Below are 19,666 nucleotides of genomic sequence, written 5' to 3'. Positions count from 1 at the left end.
GAAATTGATTTTTAAAGCAAATGTTGCAAAAATAATACAAAATGTCTTAGACAATAATACTCCATTCGCACGGACGAGTTATTGGTGGTTTTAAAATATAAACAAGGTTTTAACTCATACAACTTTGACAGAGTTTTGAGGTTTTGAAAACGGTTATAACTGGCCCGTGCAAATGGGGCATAATATTCTTCCTCATTTTAAAACCATATTTTTATAGTTTCGATGAGACTGGTACAATTTTTTTTGTCAATTAGAAGACCCGGGAGGCGGAGTCTTGTCGCAAAAGAACGATACATGCCTGTGGATCCGTTGGCGAAACCGCAAGGTTTAAGAAGGTCACATTATAAGGTGTTAACGTCGATTCCGTTTTTTTTGACAGGGTTGCCAGATCTTTAAATTTTTAGAAACTTTGGAAAGGTCTTCCGTATGTTTTAGTGGATTTTCTCAATTTTAACGGTATTGAGTAAAACTGGTATTTTGGTTCAAAACAAAAAATAAAAAATATTTGAGGATGACTATGGGTCAAAAAACAATACACCTCTCGTCATTTCTTAATAACAAAAACAATTTAAATAACACCGAAAATATTTCAACGTAGATTTGTTCCTAGATAGTTTAGTAACATTTTTCCAAAATATGGTGGATTTTGATGAACCCTACCTTAAATGCCAATAGTTTGAAAATTGACCCAATCTCAGATTTTTTCAGCGAAGTCATCTTAAGAGGCAATATTTGTAAATATTGCTCGGTTTGTTCTAGAGGTCGTATCGAGGTGCTCCGATTTGGATGAAACTTTCAGCGTTTGTTTGTCTATGCATGAGATGAGCTCATGCTAAATATGAGCCCTCTACGACAAAGGGAAGTGGGGTAAAACGGGCTTTGAAGTTTGAGGTCAAAAAAACATAAAAATCTTAAAATTGCTCGCATTTCCGTAAAACTTCATCAATTCCAACTCTCTTAGATGCATTCGAAAGGTCTTTTGAAGCCCTTCAAAATGAGCCATAGACATCCAGGATTGGTTTGACTTTTTCTCATAGCTTTTGCAAATTACTGTTAAAAATTGATTTTTTGAAAACCTTAATAACTTTTGGCAACAGCCCCAACACCCATACTCCCATAGGTCAAAAGATAGGCAATTTCATGGACTATAAGCCTATCGTATTAACTTTTGGCCAATCGCAGTTTTCTCATAGTTTTTCGATTTTTCTACAACAAACATTTTACAATGTTAGTTTTTGCCCTGTAGGCCTCCATAGCGGCGTTTTTGGTCTTAATTTTGTCATATTCGGAATCCTCGGACAATTTCACGTAAGTTAGAAGTATTGGAATTGTAAATTTGATTTAAAAATAATTAAATAAAACATTTTTGAAAAAGAAATCGATTTTATTTACCCTATGATGAATACGTCAAATGCTGTATCAAGTAGGCGAAAACCTGTTTTACCCTAATCCAACAAATTGTTAAAAATATTTTAATTCATTCTAAATGGCAATTTTTCCAATCAAATTTACAACTCCAATGCTTCTAATTTACGTGAAATTGTCCGAGGATTCCGAATATGACAAAATTGAAACCAAAAAATGCTGCTATGGAGGCCTACAGGGCAAAAACTAACATTGTAAAATGTTTGTTGTAGAAAAATCGAAAAACTATGAGAAAAATTGCAATTGGCCAAAAAGTTAATACAATAGGATTATAGTCCATGAAATTACCTATCTTTTGACCTATGGGAGTATGGGTGTTGGAGGCTGTTGGAAAAAGATATTAAGGTTTTAAAAAAATCCATTTTTGACAGTAATTTGCAAAAGCTAAGAGAAAAAGTCAAACCAATCCTGGATGTCTATAGCACATTTTGAAGTGCTTCAAAAGACCTTTCGAATGCATCTAAGAGAGTTGGAATTGATGAAGTTTTACGGAAATGCGAGCAATTTTAAGATTTTTTATGTTTTTTTGACCTCAAACTTCAAAGCCCGTTTTACCCCACTTCCCTTTGTCGTAGAGGGCTCATATTTGGCATGAGTTCATCTCATGCATAGACAAACAAACGCTGAAAGTTTCATCCAAATCGGAGCAACTCGATGCGACCTGTTACACATTGGTGAAAAACTCGCTCTTAAGATGTTCCCTACACAACCCTTTTAACAGAACTTAGAAGAACCGGACCCAGGCCCAATGTCACCCCCACTGACGGTATAAATTTTCAAACAAAATTATAATTTAATGCGCAAAATGTGAACGCAATCAATCGGTTCCAAATTTTAGGGGGATGTTTGAGGCCATAAAGGCACCGGAAAAAATTGTTCCGGTTGGATTTGATCATTTTATTTTGTGTCCGTATAACGACGAGCCAGTATAATGGTTATAGCTTTTCTCAGTGAGGAAGGCAAAAGGTTCAAGTAGTTATGTCATTGACATGATCAGAATGACAAAGAACATTCACGAATATGATGAAATGATATGTCCAGTATCAAGAATTACGAAGGTTGATGCCTATTCGAATGGTCATTATACGGGTTTCTTCCGATCCTACCAAAGGAACTCCTCCACCAGAGCCTGAACTATAAAAAAACATCGACAACAAAAATTGAGATGGTAACATCGCTCGCGCAAACTTTTTAAATTTTTATTTATGTAACATGTAGGTATTTTTACGCTGCAAATTACATTACTACCACTTTTTAAACGGATTTCTTTCGTCGTCTTTTAGCTATTTTTTTTAAATACAACTCTTTAAGATGTTTGAGCGGTTCCGACAGCTAGTTTTACGCGCCCATGACTTTCTGCTGTCGTTCAGTGTAGCAGACTATCTGCCAACCAAAGCTGGCAGGATAAGTCTATTATTTAGTGTGGCTTAAAATCAGCAATTGCAGGGAGGAGGAAAGAGGACGAGATTTGGTGACGGTTCCACCACCCTCATTCCGGTAATATTTGATATTCAAAAGAAAATTTGCCCGCGTGCGAGTTTCTAGCGAAGGCAATCTGTTACTTGATTTACATACAAATCGTTTCCAAGGAAGATAAAATTTTTCTCCAGCCGGTCTGATGCGCGCGTGGTAGCAGGCAGTTTTTGCTAGATAATTTCAACCAGAATGAAAGTTACGACCGTCGTCGCGAAGGACTTTCCGCGCGGAAAAGTAATGTGCCCATCAACAACTGGAGCGCAAAGTCCCATTTCTCTCGGAAGCAAAATTAAAGATCGTGGCCATCGTTGACCATAAAGCCATTCGACTTAATGGACTGAAATTGCCTATTTGGTGCGATTCCTGGAAGAAAGTTTTTCTTTTTCCATCACCCTGGAGTCTCTTCAATTGCTACTTAATTTCTTGTTCGACAACATAATCAACGTCCGTTTCTCGCCCAGTCACTTGATATTATAATTTCCCCTTCAAACGGTGGTGTACCGTTGAACAGATTTTCGTGGGCTTGTTTTCGTGGGAATTCTCTCCCAGAGTGCGGCGGCATTCACGCCACGTACCAAGTAATGGAGGAAAAACCGCCCCAGAAATTGCCCAAATATCGAGCCGCAGCCAAGAACGTGACAAGGATTTAATAAGCGACACCTCTATAAATAAGAGAGCGAGCAAGAAGCAGGACGAAGTTTTCTTCCAACAGCTAAAAGGTTTATTTCCAGCCCGTTGGGAGGAACAAAACATCGTTTTTGGCGGGAAAAAGGGGACATTTGCGCGTGTTTTGACAAACAATGGAACAGCTAATTTGGAGCAATACCAGCCTGTCATTTGAAACGCTTTGTGAGGCTTATGTTTTTAACGTTTAAAAGTCGGTACACTATTTTGAGTTTCATAAATATTTATGTTTTGGATTCTGTCAAGTTTAGAAAAAATGTTAAGTTAACAATTAATTGGTGATTGTTTTTGTTATGCATATTTTGATACGAAAGCTGTCATTAATTGCAACGAAACCCGAATAACAGTTTCTGCAGAATTACTTTCCTGAAGGTGTAATCTTTTTCAACTATTTGATTTTTATTTTATTTTTGTGTAAAATAGCATTCTTAAGCATTACTTAACTGTTGGAACTTCACAACAAATGTTCGATCGAGCTTAATACATTATTTTAATTCAATGTGAATCACTAGATTGTAAGGAAAAATCAAATTATATCAGACTCGTGAGCTGAACGTCACCAGGCAAAAGCCTCAACAAATAATCGGATTCTAGGAATCCTTCAGCAACATCAATGTGGTCCATTACATAAATCACTGCCGTGATTGGCTCATTCAATCCTGCTGCTCGTGGAGAAAGAAATGCGTGGCTCAAACTTTTCCCGGAATCAGCCGGATGATGAACGTGGAAAGTGTGAGTTTATGAAATCTAGCAAAATGATAGGATTTATTTCCTGTCACTGACGATATTTGAAAGTTCTGATGCAACGATTTGAAGTTTTGCTCGAAATTGCCAACCTCGTGGAAAGTAAACCAATCAAATGTTGAAACTTCCACGTTCAACCTTTCCGTGCCGAACCTCCCACGCGGGAAAACTTTTGAAATCCGCACATTCCCACCACATGGGATGGCAAAATTCGTCGTTCGTGTTCTAAGAATTGATCAAAGTTTGGCAGGGAATCGAGTGAACTTGCTCGTCTTTCCGCGAGAATTGACCCGGGACAGAAAGCAAACAGCCTGGTATCGAACTTATCGCTTATTACGCCGGATTCCAGAAGCAGATTCCGGATGTTCCGTGCCCTTTCTGGAGAGTAGTTACAGTCGCAGTTGCGGAAAGTTCGCCTTGACGATATACACTTCAAATGCACACGCAAAAGTTAAATAACAACCTTCGACAGATATGAAGCTGAGCTGAGTTGAGTTGAGCGGGAAGTTGTTGGGAAACACGGCAACGACTTGATGAAATGCTTTCTCCTTCTCCGTAACAGGACTGGCAAAAGCTACGGAAGCAAAGTACGGAGTTTGGTCGCTAAAGGATTAGTTTAGGTGTTTGACGTTTTGAGTGAGGTTCATTAAAAGTTTTAAGAGCAACACCGTTCCTTTACCGGTTCGTGTACTGTCTTGTGATGTGTGTGTGTGTGATAATGGATGGCTTTGGCGTCAAAGTTTCCAGATGGGAGTTAAGTGGTGAATCACGGCGTTGGCGTCAAGCTCGGATTACGGTGCCGAAGTGACAAAAGTGCCAATTTGCAAAAGTTGTGGAACGGGTCAAAATACGAGAACGGGAGGCTGTCTAATTATTTTAACTTACGTCATTTCATGCTTGTTTAATTAGAAATTCGAAGATACATTTAAATCCTAGTTTTGAAAAAATAGTTGATTGCATATTAGGATGTAACAAAAATGACTTTTTGGCGGGCATTCAAGGATTTGTTCCGGTGGGCATACTAAGCCCAAATCCATAATATGAGCTTGATTGGACGTAACAGGAGCTGGCGCTTTGCATTTGAATTTTAAATAGGATGTAACCCGTAAAAAAATATTTTTTTCAAAAACGTCCATTTTGGCCACTGAAGTGTTTATTTTCAACATCATTGGCGTGTAGGCCAGATCCTTGCGTATCTTTTGGTATATATAACATTGAAATATGGAGCACCCTGGAGCTCGGTACAGACCTTCAAAATTAGGCATTTTTTCGAAAAATCGGCCCGGCAAAAAGATATGCGTCGTGCCTCACGATGCCCTTGACGCCATTTGATTTTGCTGGGTCAATTTTTCGAAAAAAAAAATTGAGGTCTGTACCGAGCTCCAGGGTGCTCCGAATTTCAATGTAATATATACCAAAAGATGCGCAAGGATCTGGCCTACACGCCAATGATGTAAACGCTTCAATGACCAAAATGACTCAAAAGGGACATTTTTGAAAAAAAAACTTTTTTAAGGGTTAAATCCCATTTAAAATTCAATTGCAATGCGTCAGCTCCTGTTACGTCCAATCAAGCTCATATTTTGAATTTGGGCTAAGTATGCCCACCGGAACAAACCCTTGAATGCCCACCAAAAAGTCATTTTTGTTACATCCTATTGCATATAGAATTCCAAATTGTTTGCTGCCCATGTTCGCATAAATGTCCCATGTGTGTGTGTGTGTGTGTGTGTGTGTGTGTGTGTGTGCAACCAACCAAACGGGACCACGCGGTCGCTTTTACAAATTGAGTTGTTTCCATGTATTTTTAGATCTACATTCTATACATGCAAATAACTCGCATAGGCATTTGGAAGGTGTTAGCTCAGCCGAGCTTCGGTGACCCATTTCTACGCTGGCTAGCCGAGCGCGAGGTACTTCAGCTTTATCGACAAGCCCCGCCCTGAAGAACGTTTGGACCAATCGGATTCAAACGTTATTTAGAACTTCCGAACCCTTGTCAAATGGACAAGGACCCAGCGCGTATATAGTTGATAGTAACAGTATTTCTAATTCCAGTCATAGCTCACTAAGTCGCGAAGGCATAGTGGTTAGCATTTTGCATACTAATCCAAAGGACGGGGATTGAACCCCGACCCGAGCGACTTTGATTTTTCGTTCATGTTCAGAGTTTCAAGATTTATATTTCCTATACTTTCTCGTTGGGAGCAGATGGGAATCGAACCCAGGACCATGTTCGCATAAATGTCCCATATGCAAAAACAGCAGGCTGAGAAAAACGCATTAGAAGTTTGTCCCATACATAAGGCTACGTGTTAAGTTTTCGCGAAAAACAGGATTTCCTCCTGATTTCTAGAACAAAGTACTGGATGTTATAGGCTCCAATTTTGAACAAAACTCCATCAATAACTCGAAATCGATGAAAATGCATATGGGACATTTATGCGATCAGGGGCAGTATGAGTTGCTTTGGAGAATTCGAACGGTGCGGGTCGCGGTTAACACGCCGGTTTTTCGTTGCCGATTCCGTCTTTGTTTTCCCCCGATTGTGTGTATTTCGACCCGGACGATTTCGCGTTTTCGCATTTTATTTGGTTTTATCTTTCCACAGCCGGCTGTCTAAGATTGAATCATTTATGCTAAACTCAACACCAAATAACCGGGAATAATCTCATCCGCATCATCCGACTGTTTGCCTTGAGAATGCATAATACATCACATCATTAAACAAAATTCATTGATTATTGGGTCGCATCATCATCCTCTATGATGAATCCTGGCCATTACCCTTTCCCACTAACAAAATCCCAAGTAGAAGTAGTTTTCCGGCACGTGGGGGTGTGGATATCGTATAGAACCCACCCTTTGTAGCAACCTGTGCTAACTAACATTCCCGTCCCAATCCCCTCGAGATCTACAAACTGACATGGCGGGCGCCGTTGGTGGCCAATGACTGTTACCTATTTGCTTCAGATCTAGTTTTAATGATCTTGATGTTTTATCTTTTCAACGCATTCATACATGCTGTTGATAAGGGAAACACCATTAGATCGTTTAAGCGTATGGTCAGTTGTATTGATAGGAGATTACGGTCCTGTTCAGCAACGGAGAAGGACAACCATGGGTGGTCTCTCATGCTCATGCTCATGCTCATGGGACATTTATGCGTTCAGGGGCAGTATGGTGGTCTATCGTATATTATTATTATATCAAATCAACACATGTTTTGATTCCTATGTTATCATGCTTAGCTAATTAAAAAATAGTTAGGGGAGAGTGGGAGACTTGATCCCCGGGGACACTTGATCCCAAGCCTGTATCTCGTCAGCATGTGGGTAAAACACTTAGCTTTGTTCTAGAAAGTTGTGCGAAATTGACTAAAACTCATTGTAGAAAACAAAGAAAAAAATAAAAATGTTTAGATTGAGCTACACACATTTTTCGAAAAAGTGCTGCAAAAACTTCCAAGAGATCTTTTTCTTTGTTTTGATAAGTATAGAAAACACTCAAAATTATTTAAAAATATTTTCTATACATGAATTGCTTCATAAACATATCAACTCCAAAACCCTTACGCATTTGACGTTAAATTTATCGTCATACTATTTTTGCAAACAATTGTTTAAAAAAGTACGTTTAGGGAGACTTGATCCCTGCATTTTTACAGTCACTGGAATCAGCCTCAAGATTAATTAATTGAGCTGGGGTTTCGTACATAGTTTCCTTTAGTATAGTTGTACATAAATTACACCATTTTTCAAAAGTTTTGTAAACAAAAATTACCAGCTTTTGTAAACATGCTCAATTTTGGTCTAAAAAAGAAAATTTTAAGTTTTTAAATATTTTGCATGCTAAAATTGTTATATTGTGAACATAAACGTACAGGTTTAATGTGAAATTGCTGTAACTTATAGAAAATTAAAAGTTTGGATGAATAAAAAATATTTTGCTTAAGATTTTTTCAAAATGTTTAAAGGGGGATCAAATTACCCGCAACATTTTGAAAATGCCACTTTAAAATATTTTTTAAAACGCTTGGCATGATTCGAAGAGTTTATCTGATGAAATACCCTTATCAGCCAAACATAGTTGAATGTTCAAGCTTTCAATTCATGCAAAAAGATCATAGTTTTGTGAGAAATTGACAAAGTTATGTGCGATACAAAAAAGGGGATCAAGTCTCCCTACTCTCCCTACATATTTACGTTTTTATTTAATAAATGATTTTAAAGTAAATTATTAGGGTCATTCCCGCCAACTCACACAGCACTTGCCTCGACTCCTCTTTGATTTCCATAAAAATTGGTCTGAAAAAAGTATTTTTCAAAGTTACAAAAAACACGAAATTTTAAAATGAAAAATGTTGTTCTAAATGAGAAAGGGTCTTTGCTTTTGCTATTGCTGTTATTGAATCAAAAAATACATTAAATTACCCATAAAATGACGTGCCCCAAAATGTTTTACACACCCAAAGTTAAAGAACGAGAGGATAGTCCTTACGAAAAAAAAACGTGAGGAAAGTGCTATATTGCGAGAGTATAGTCCTCTCGCGTGTTCATCCGTTCATTGGAACAGTTCATCCTATTGAGTGGCTTATATGGACACATGATCGCCACTTAGTCACCGAACCGCGGTGGCCCATAGGGCAAAGGCACGGTTCAATATGCCGAAGGTCTTGAGTTCGAGTCTCGGTACCGGTATTTTTTTTTTTTTGATAAATGAACTTTTTTTGAAGATGAACCCATGAGTAAAGTACTCTCGGTAATTTCGGGATTTATCCTCTCAGTCCGCACACAGTACCATTTTACTACCGAATCGTGCTCTTTATTCTCTCGTATGCCGATGCCCAGTTCTGGGTGCAGACGAGTAACGAAAAATGGTAGAAGTTTAAAACAGTTTTTTTTTGTGTTTCACGCAAATTGAAGAGGGTCGGGATAACGGTTTCTGATTTCTTAAGAGTTGGCAAAGAATAAGTCAACTATTTAAAGTTTACAATTGCATATGAAATTCCAATTTATTTGGTTTAGCGGTCTCTTGTGTAACACTGACCAACAAAAATTTACAAAAATGACTGTGCAGGCTAAACTCGAAGGGAAGCTTGAAGTTTGGAGTCTCCAGAATCACGTGCATTTTGAAGTTTTCAAAAATATTTAGCCTTGGCCGAATGGTTTTTCTCCAAAGTTTGTATGGTGAATTAGGGCGGTTCGTCGCTGTTGCATAAAATCCAAAAAATGCATGCAATGGTGGTGGGAGTAGCGAACAGCACTGATTCTCCATAAAAACATTGGAGAAAATCCTTTCGACCCAGACTAAATATTTTTGAAAAATTCAAAATGCACGTGATTCTGGGGACACAAAACTTCACGCTTCCCCTCCAGTTGAACCTGCGCAGAAATTTTGCTAGTCATTGTAATCAAATCAACTTTTTTAAAACCTCTATTATTCTACTGTATCGTAAATATGATAACTAGAAGCCACATTATTAAGATTCATAAATATCTCAAAACAGGGTTTTCAGATCATCAAACTTTACTACTCAACAAAATACCAAGTCATTCTCATCCGAATTTACAAATCTGGCCATAAAAGTTTCAATAAATTCCATTTTTGCAATTCCGTCGTGAAACTACTTACATTCTTGAACGACGAAATAGCCTACTTATCTGTACCAAAATAACAAAATCGAATAGCAACACGTTTCAAAATAAATGCTTAAAGAGTAACACTTTTCAACATTTTTTTATTTAAACGATTTATTGACAAAATACATGAAAATTTGACATTAACTTTCACTCAATGGGTGTTTTTTGGAATTGCAAAAAATGCTGCATGGAACTCGTTGCAAAACTTGATTTTTTCAGCACTCGTCGTATTTATCAGTCGTTGAACCTCGTTGGATAAATGTACGACTCGTGCTGAAAAAATCCTCTTTTTGCAACTTGTTGCACAAACTACTATTAAGGTACTATGTTTCAGGAAAGCATTGCCACCTATTATTTAAAAAGTACAGAAATTTGTTTTATCTATATTTGCGATTTACATGGACACTGGACAGTTTTGGCAGATCTGCAAACCATTCATAAGTATTTTTCATCAGTTCCTGAGAAACACCCTTAACGAGTGTCGGTGTTACATTTGAAAGCCGATCTAGAGACAGTTATTTTTTAGGCATGGCTTTTATACTTTTTTACCCAACTTAATAATTTATAAGAAGATCTAATGCTACCCCAAGCCAAACCGTATGCCACCAACCCAACCAAAATCGGTAGTACCAGGGCTAAGAAAATCAAGTGATTCACACAAACAGTTCAGTTTTTATTCTGATCCTATATTTTAAATTGAAGGGGGTCTGTTCGGAAATCACACAGACAAAAAATCATAGTAATGTTACATCTGGGAATGTTAACTTACCTCGAAAAATTTGTAAATTTACATCATTTTGTGTAATTGCACTTTAATCCCATAAATTGAGGTAAAATAACATAGCAAAAGAGGTTATTTCTTTAAGTGAGGCATCATAAAATAAGGTTATATGGCAATTTGGTTTGGCAACCTGATATTGATTAGTTGTCTGCAATTCCTCTCATAACTAAATGGTCACCATTTTATGAAATCATTCCTACCCTGTATTGTATACTAAATTATTCAGCAAACTAAGTTGCCAACGTCGGCGACGGAATCGAAACCCTTGTTGAATATTGAATTACTATGCTCACAAAACTTTCAAACTAGCTAGTATCCCTCGCAACAACACCGCCACCCTATTTCACAAACCAAGCCAATAAACCATTTCCCGATGAGCTGCGAGGCAAAAACTTGTTCATTTCTATTTCGGAGAATATTTGATCAACGTCGCCTCATCCATCCCGGAGCCGCCCTAGAGCAGATATGGAAATTTTGCGAAAACGGAACGAGAACGAACGACCAGCAGACCAGAAAATGACAACACATTAAATTAATTGGAAAATTTTAATTGTGACTTTCTGGGAAGCTGGGCAGCCGTTTGGATGATAGAGTCATTGCCCTAGGCTGAGAAAAGTAAGGTTAATTTACTTGTCTCTTGAATAATTTGAGAGGGAAGTATATTTAGCTGTAAAATTGAAATAACTATTCAATTAGTTGATTTTCTAGATGAAAAATTGCGAATAGCATAGATACTTGAAAGTACGTATAAAGTGAGCCGATCATGGTTTGTCAACGAATTCTATTCATCTGATAGAAATATGATGAATCACGATGCTATGAAGTAGAAGAGAGTACCCAGCAGCCGTAGCAATCACGTCAATATGTCGATGCGATATAAGCGGGATCAAGCTTGCGCTACAGTAATTGAAAATTAAAACTTAATTGAATTGCAAATGTTTGCGCGCCATCATCATGCTGCTGACACTAGATATAAACTGCGAGATTATGTGTGTTCTTTTGGAGGAGACTAAATTGATTTTGTTTTAGAAAGTCAAGTTATTCAATAATTTGATATTGAATAGTTGATACTGTCGTGTGATCAGGTATGTACATCAGGCAGCGGTACCGCATGATTGATTTTTTATGTATTCTCTTTGAGTTCAATTTGTTTTCGGAGAGCATGTGTGTCATTGCATGATTGCAACGGCATGTTCGCGCAGCCTTCCTCCCCAGCAGAATTTGTGAAATGTTTTCCGATCACAGAATCCTCTGTGTGATTAATACAACGTAGTAGGCCTAGCTGCTTTAATCAGGGTCTTTGGATAATCGAATCACACAAAAAAATTACGATGTCTTATATTTCTAGATTAAATTTTCAAAAGGTCCTATCTGCATAGGCGTCATCCATAAAGTATGTCACGCTCTAGGGGGGGGGAGGGGTTTCTGAGCTAGTGTGACATTGCATGTTATAAGTATAGGAAAAGCGTGACAAAGGGGGTGGGGGAGGGGGGGTGGCGCTTAAATGGTGATGGAATATTGAAAAAATGCATAAAAAATAATGATAAAAATATCGGAAAAAACGGAATCGATGAACACCTTATAATGTGGCCCTCTTAAACCTTGCGGTTTCATCAACCGATCCACAGGCGTATATCGTTCTTTTTACGACAAGACTCCGCCTCCCGGGTCTCTTAAGTGTGAAGGTATGGTACGGGGAGAGGGCACCGAATACCTATATTAACAATTAGAATTTTTGCGTCTGCCTCGGGATTCGAACCGGCGACCTCTGGATTGTGAGCCCAGTGCGAGGTCCGATTGATCCACACATGCAGAAGATATCAACAAAGCATTTAATTTGAATTTCATTTCAAAAACTTGGTAGATATTCATAAGTTATAGTCTAATTTTCAAAAGTCGCTAAAAACTAAAACAGGTCCTGTTGCAGTTGATATGCATATATCATGATGGTCGGAATTTAATTACTTCCAACTCTCTTCGCGATAGCGATCGTGGGTGAGTGCAAAGTCGTGAGAATGTGGCAAGTGGCCGGTCGGACCAACGGCCACCGGAAACATGGCGGAAATTCATTGTGGAAATTTAACTTTGCTGACCTCCGCGGCCAGCGGCTTCGCAGCATGTGGCCTGAAGCCAGAAACGAGTTTAGCTGGTCAGTCCAAAAACTTCGAAACTTTTACGTGCTGGGGGAGGAAGGCAGTTAATTTGCTCTTTTCTCATTCCGTTGCCTACTTACGGGATGTGGCCCGTCATACCGTCGTTCCGCTCGACTTGGACCGTTGCAGTTCTTTGCTTTTACTACGAAGTATTTCATCGCCTCATAAGTCCATCCCAAAATCAACCCCGCCTCTGGCAGTGCTCCCAGCCAACCCAATCCAGTACTGCTTATCGCTTTTTATCCCTGTACAGAGGTATGTTTTATTGTTTTCTGATGAATTTCATAATGAAACAACCATAGCAGAATACGGGATGAAGGGAAATTTCGTGCTCGCCGTCCGTCCGACCGTTGATCCGCCGTCTGACAGGCAGCAGCAGCAGTCTACCATTCCGGGGGATTAAACGGATCGGACGGTTGAGATTCCCGGCGTCTGGCGATGGCCTCCCCATTCCTGCAACCCCTTTTATCCGGCCGCGCGTTCCGGTAGAATAAACTCAACTTTCTTTTTGCGTGCAAATTCCGATCCGTGCAGAATCCCAGAGCGGATGATGATAAAAATTTAATAAAAATATTATAAACATCAGCGACACATGGTGCGGTCCACGTTCCGGCAAACTTATTTTCAATGTGGCTATAAGTCTTTTATTATTGGCCGATAATCTAATGTTTTATGGGAGGCGAACTGGCAGTTAGTTATAGGATATTCCCCGTGCTTTCTTTTTTGTTATCAGTGAGTTTTATGTGGTTGCCACCCCTGCTGATAAAGTTTGAAAAAAACAGACACAGCCATTAAAACATGAAAGCAATTTGCAAACCACCAAAAAGTTGTTTTGAAGGCTGTTGTAGATACCTATTAAAAACTAAAAAAATTACTTTTCTTTAAAGCCGTTGCAAATATTTTTTGAAGTTTATGTCCCTCGGCTCTGACCAAAGTCGGGGGGGGGGGGGCATCGAAAATCTTTTATCGTAGGATTGTTCTTAGATATTTTACTAACATTTTCCCAAAATATGGTGTAAGTTGATGGACTCTACCTTAAATGGAAATCGTTTGAAAATTGAACTAATCTCACCCCCTAGAGAGGGTGACATTGGGTCAAGTACTACGTGAAACTAAAATGATGCTCAAATACAAAGATATAGTAAAAACAAGTCATCCAAGAGTGTTTCTTGTTCGAGGGAATCGTATTGACATGCTAAAATGTTTGAAGTAGAGATTTTCAAACATTTGGGTACTTTTGATCAAATTCAACAAAAATTTAAAAGTTTTTTTCGAGAGGTCATTTTTGGCCAAAACGTACCTTAACTTGAGACAGCTGCTAAAATGACAGGATTTGTTTTAGGAACGAGATTTTTTCAGAAAAGTCATCTTAAGATGTCCCTTGCACAACCCTTTTAACAGAATTTAGTTTCATTGAGAAGTACCTGAGAAATGGTAAAATCCGTAAAAAATACTTTGACCCAATCTCACCCCCCAGACCCAATGTCACCCCCACTGACGGTATCTGAATACATTCAGTTCAAAATATTATTGAGTGTTCACTGTCCAATTACAATCGATGATCTTTCAGCCCAATTTGATACAGCATTGATTGACAACACAAGATACCTACGGTAAGATTCTGTATTTTGTAAAATTTGACAGTTGAAATTATTTTGCAAATGTTGAGACAACAAGCACCCATCTATTAAACAAAGCCGCATTTTTTAAAGGTAGGTGGGAAAGCTAGTCGTAGTTTTATGCTTTGAATTCTGAAGAAAAGTTACCCAAAGCCTGAGAATAATAAACTTTATAAACGAAATGCTTATTCGCCCTTTTCTCGTGTTGGTCCAGAGTTTCTCCAATCAGATCATTTTGGCGTATTACCAAATGTAGAGATCAACCTGCGAAAATTTTTACAGTGGACCACAATTATATAAACAAATCAAATCTTCTACACAACTATTTTAACACCTAAACACCCAAACTTGCAAAATGATAGAAACTTTTGTTCCGAGGGCTGCAAAAACATAAATGTTTCGTAAGATTTGATTTTTTTTATTTACACTCAGTTTACTTCTTTAAATCTGGAGTTTTTTTTATTAGGTCCTATAAACAAATATAAACATTGAGTGTATCCCGCTTACTCAGATTAACATTGACAACCTTTGGGGGGGGGGATACAGTCAATGTTTACATTTGTTTATAGGACCTATCAAATAAACATTTCAAATATAGAATAATTACCAAACAAATGCAAAGCAACGACGAGCAAATTGTTCTTTGTAAGGGTCCTGATTGCTACAAAAAGACTCGGTCACTCGCGAGCACAAGTCTAACGCGACGAAAAACTGCTCTGCTGTATTCCTACCGTTTGTCACTTTCACACCAATCGCTACTGAACACTCTCTCTTTGCTTTCCCTCTCACTCCAATCGGTTAGTAGAGCTAGTGCGTCCATCCTGGAATTCCCGGGACAAAAATCCAGGATTTTCCCACAACCGGGAATTCCCGAATCCCGGGATTTTCCATAATTTGTCCTGAATTCCCGAAATTGAAAAAATAATCATATTTTGTTCTGGAAATTCAGATTTTGTTGTGGATATAGTAGAATACTAAGTAATCGATAAGAAGCATTAACATAGAAGAACAGTTGAATACTAAGAAATCGATAAAATTAATTTAAGTTTGTATTCGGCAAATATCAGCATTTATTTTCTTATAATTTGAGTTAATAGGTCCACAAAATGCCCAGCGCTTTAATTTTATTCTCTTTTATTTTTTGAATAGAATGGATATATTTACGTTTATTTACGATTTTAAATTTGAAAATAATCTCATGTTAAAATATTTTTAATTAAACACCGGCATCTGTGGCAAATAAGGACAAATGCTACTTAAGCAAAAAAAACAAAACATTTGAGATGACTTCGGTTAAAACAGGAACAGAACAAAACAATTATTACACCGATTTCCAAATGTATTGCTCTAAAATCTCCTGTAGGGAGTTTGGGGTAATATGGACAGTGGGGTAATTTGGACACCCTCTAAAAATCACGTTTTCTTCGGATATAAAGTGAAAACGGCAATTTAAGTGATAAGGCTAGTACTAGTAATGGCCTAGGAGTATGGACAAACCAAAAAAGTTGGAATAGGTTAAGTAGTTTTGGTATAATATGTAAAAGTTTCCAAAGGCCGGTTGGCACTGCCTTAAATTCTAAAATTTGAAGGTTAGGAAATAAGGTTTTGCAGGAGTTCTATGGCAAAAAAGTGGACATTTTTTGGTTAAGGGGGATGCTTGGACGATGCCTGAGATATGTACGTATAAAAATTGTGCATTTTATCCATTTTTATCATCAAAAATCGCAATTTATGATAGAATATGCTATGGGGGTAATTTGGACATGGCTTGTGGGGTAATTTGGACATACCTGAAAGTCTACCTGTCAGGCAACAAAAAAGTAACTTTCATGGTTGGGTGAGTTTTTAAAGGGATTTAGATAAATTTAGAGTGATTTAATATGTCAAAAGAATCAAAAATGAATGCGAGCAATGTGTACTTTCACAAAACCCCTATTTTTTAATTTAGATAAATTTATTCCAATATTCGAATTGATGAAAATCTGATTACTGTACATTTGGCGTTCAACAAGACTCTAATGTTGATTGCTTTTAATTAATTTCTTTGACATTTCTAATTTCTATGCTGGTTTACAATAATATTTAAATTTGAAGGGCTACAGAATGTAAAATTAAAAAAAATATGATATTTTCAGGCTAATAAATTCTTTATAAAGATTGATTTATATAAACATAAACGATACTTTAATCACTAAAAACAAGTATATTGTGCATGATCCAGAATCAATGTTTAAATCATTTCAGTATTAATGATTAAATTATGTATACTACACTGAACTATTTGTTATTTTCCTATTGAATTATAGTTCTATCACAAAATCATTATTTAAACCTTTGATGAAATATTGTGAGCAACACTTCAAAATATAAAGCAATTACAAAACCAGGTTGAAGGATAAAAACATGCTTAAAAAATCAAATGTTAAACTTATTATTAAACAGTTGTCCAAATTACCCAAAAGGTGTTCATATTACCCCACAAGGTATGTCCATATTACCCCACAAGGCATGTCCAAATTACCCCACAAGGCATGTCCAAATTACCCCATAGAGGTGTTATATTACCCCCACACAAAAATGTGGGGGTAATTTGACACCTTTAACTTTTGCGATAAAAATGGGTTTTTCATCAAAATTTATCGAAATGAATGACATTTTTCCATCAAATATAGTCTCTATTATCCTCTGGTGTCATCCACATTCCTTTAAAATATCCATACAGCCCGTAACAGAGCAATTTTCTTAGGGTGTCCAAATTACCCCACACTCCCCTACATATTCAAACTTTAGACCCGTTTTCCTCCGGTTGGCGGTAGTAACTTGAAGTTAATTTGTTAAATATGTTTTATATAAAACAATGAATTCGAAACTATTCAAAAATTAAACATTGACTTGTACAATTTTATTTGTTGTCGTTTTTGTTTTTTTTAAAACATATAACTTTTAAAGCTGTTTTACTCATGTCATATAAAAAAAATATAAGGAAATATTTTCATAAAGACTGATGTCATTTTAACCCTCTAACGCCCATGGTTACTCCAGAGCACCACTTATTTTTGTCTTCAAAATCAAATATCTTTGCGACCATGCATTTTGTCAACCTAGTTTAACCTGCGTTAGTTTATATAGAATGTTAACTTGTAACCAATAAAATTTCATCCAATTTAGTCGATCCAGTTACGAGTAATGTTTAAAAAAGTAAAAAATCTCGATTTTGCTCTGGGCGGGAAGGGGTTAACCGCAAATAAAAAAAAAATGAATTTGGAATTAAAAATTGTACTTGATTTAAAATCCAAACACCACAAAGAACAAAATTGATTTTTATCAATTTTTAATTTCTTATAGGCTATTTGAAAACTGTCGTCTTTGTTTAGATTGAAGTGTAGATTATCACCATTTAATATTATTAAGCTAATTATATGATTTAAAACTTGAAAACATAACAAATATAATGAAAACATAGATTTAATTACTGATAAAAAAATTCGGGATCCCGGAATTCCAGGATTTCAAAAATATTTTTCCCGTTTCCCGGGAAATTCAAAACCAGGAAAATTGGACGCCCTAAGCAGAGCGAATGATTCAGAGAGACCGATTTCGATAAACGCTCAAAACTGACTGAAAATAGTTCGCGATCGGCTTGGCTTTGATCATTTAAGAAATTGCTTAAAATCAGTTTTATCAATAATATTTTGCAATTTTGTTGTTTACACAACATCAAAGACACATTTGACAGCAATTTCCACAATGCCAAATTCTAATTGACGGCAAACTATTGCAGTGCAGGCCAAGTGAGCGCCACGCTTCTCCTATCTGAGCATATTCGTGTGTGACTCGGGTTGATGGACGGAGTATGAAAAGAAATTCACGAAGTGCCTATTTGTCTCGCTGAGTGAAGCGATTGTGCAAGTGTCGTGTTCGCTTGCGGATGGTTGCGCGCTCCAGTCGGCAAAGATTCGTTCGGTGATGAGTCAGTGATTTCTGATCTTTAACCTGAAAATCAGGACCCTTGGCTCTATGTTGATTTTAGCTCACTGCAATGAGTATCTAGATTTCACTTACATAAAAGTGAAAATACAACCTAATTGTGATGTCATCCCTTTTCAGTTCAAATAACACAAAAGAGGCATCAATTGCCTTCGGGTCCAAACTTTAGCAATTTGCTGTAGTCCGGTGATTGAGACTTGTAAATGTTATCATTAGTCAAAGCAAAGCTTTGTTATTGCATCATAGAAGAAACCATTCAGAAGCTAACAAGCCAATTTAGAATATGCTCTTTCTGAAGGAATTTCAACAGAATGGATAAGCTTATTTTGCATATTATCATTTGATGGTATTGTATAATTTTGCTGCTCCATATTACATTATGTAGTCACAAGAACGTGACACACGTGTCAGAGAGTGTGACATCCAGCAATAAATTGCAAGTCATATCGTGTACGAAAACGATAGACTTTAGCGTGTGATGGAAGGAGGTATGGTGTATAATAAAAGTATACATATTTACGAGTACAAGTACAGGCGTCGGAGATCGTCAGGGCGGCATCAGAACACATCCATTCATCCATCGTCAATCGTACATGCCCAGTCCGTATACGAATCGAATGATTCTGGCCTATCAATTTAGCATACGATATCACATCCATCCAACATCGGGACGACACATTCATTGGCATCCAGTACATCAAAATATATTACGTTCCGAATGGTTACACAACGTCATGCATAGATTTACGGCCGGGACCACACCGTATTCAACTCTCCGTCCGAGCTTTTTTTTTGCTTCGTGATACTTCAGTGTGTCAGAGCGTGTTCGGGGCCAACCATTGGACGAAGGACCTTGTTTGTCATCGCAAATTCATACCACCCTGGGCCGGCAAAAAGCTGTTATTGATGTACAATCGACGCACCGTAAAATATTTCGCTTTTGCAGCTCTCTGTAATGTATCATCACTGACTGGCGGCTGGGGCGACTAGAAAGGCTTGTTGATAGCCAGACGCTCGGGCAGCAGGGATTCATTTGCCAAATTGATTGATTTGATTTACTCTTGCTGCGTTTCTCGAAGTAACGCATTCCACTTTTAGTCCTGTTATGATAGGAAACACGGTACCAACCAGGGATGGAATAATCACAAAACAATC

The 19,666-nt window shown here is 37.5% G+C and overlaps 1 protein-coding gene across 1 annotated transcript in view; it reads right to left on the bottom strand.

The window, feature by feature from the left end:
* LOC6031420 (protein timeless homolog) overlaps positions 1–19,666 on the bottom strand; it is a 158,445-nt gene that overhangs the window by 82,450 nt on the left and 56,329 nt on the right. The gene's annotated exons all lie outside the window — the stretch shown is intronic.

The sequence above is a fragment of the Culex quinquefasciatus genome, chromosome 1 (genome assembly GCF_015732765.1).
Source record: "Culex quinquefasciatus strain JHB chromosome 1, VPISU_Cqui_1.0_pri_paternal, whole genome shotgun sequence".
NCBI lineage: Eukaryota > Metazoa > Arthropoda > Insecta > Diptera > Culicidae > Culex > Culex quinquefasciatus.
Note: the sequence above shows the minus strand (reverse complement) of the source record. Positions and strands in the feature narration are given on the sequence as shown.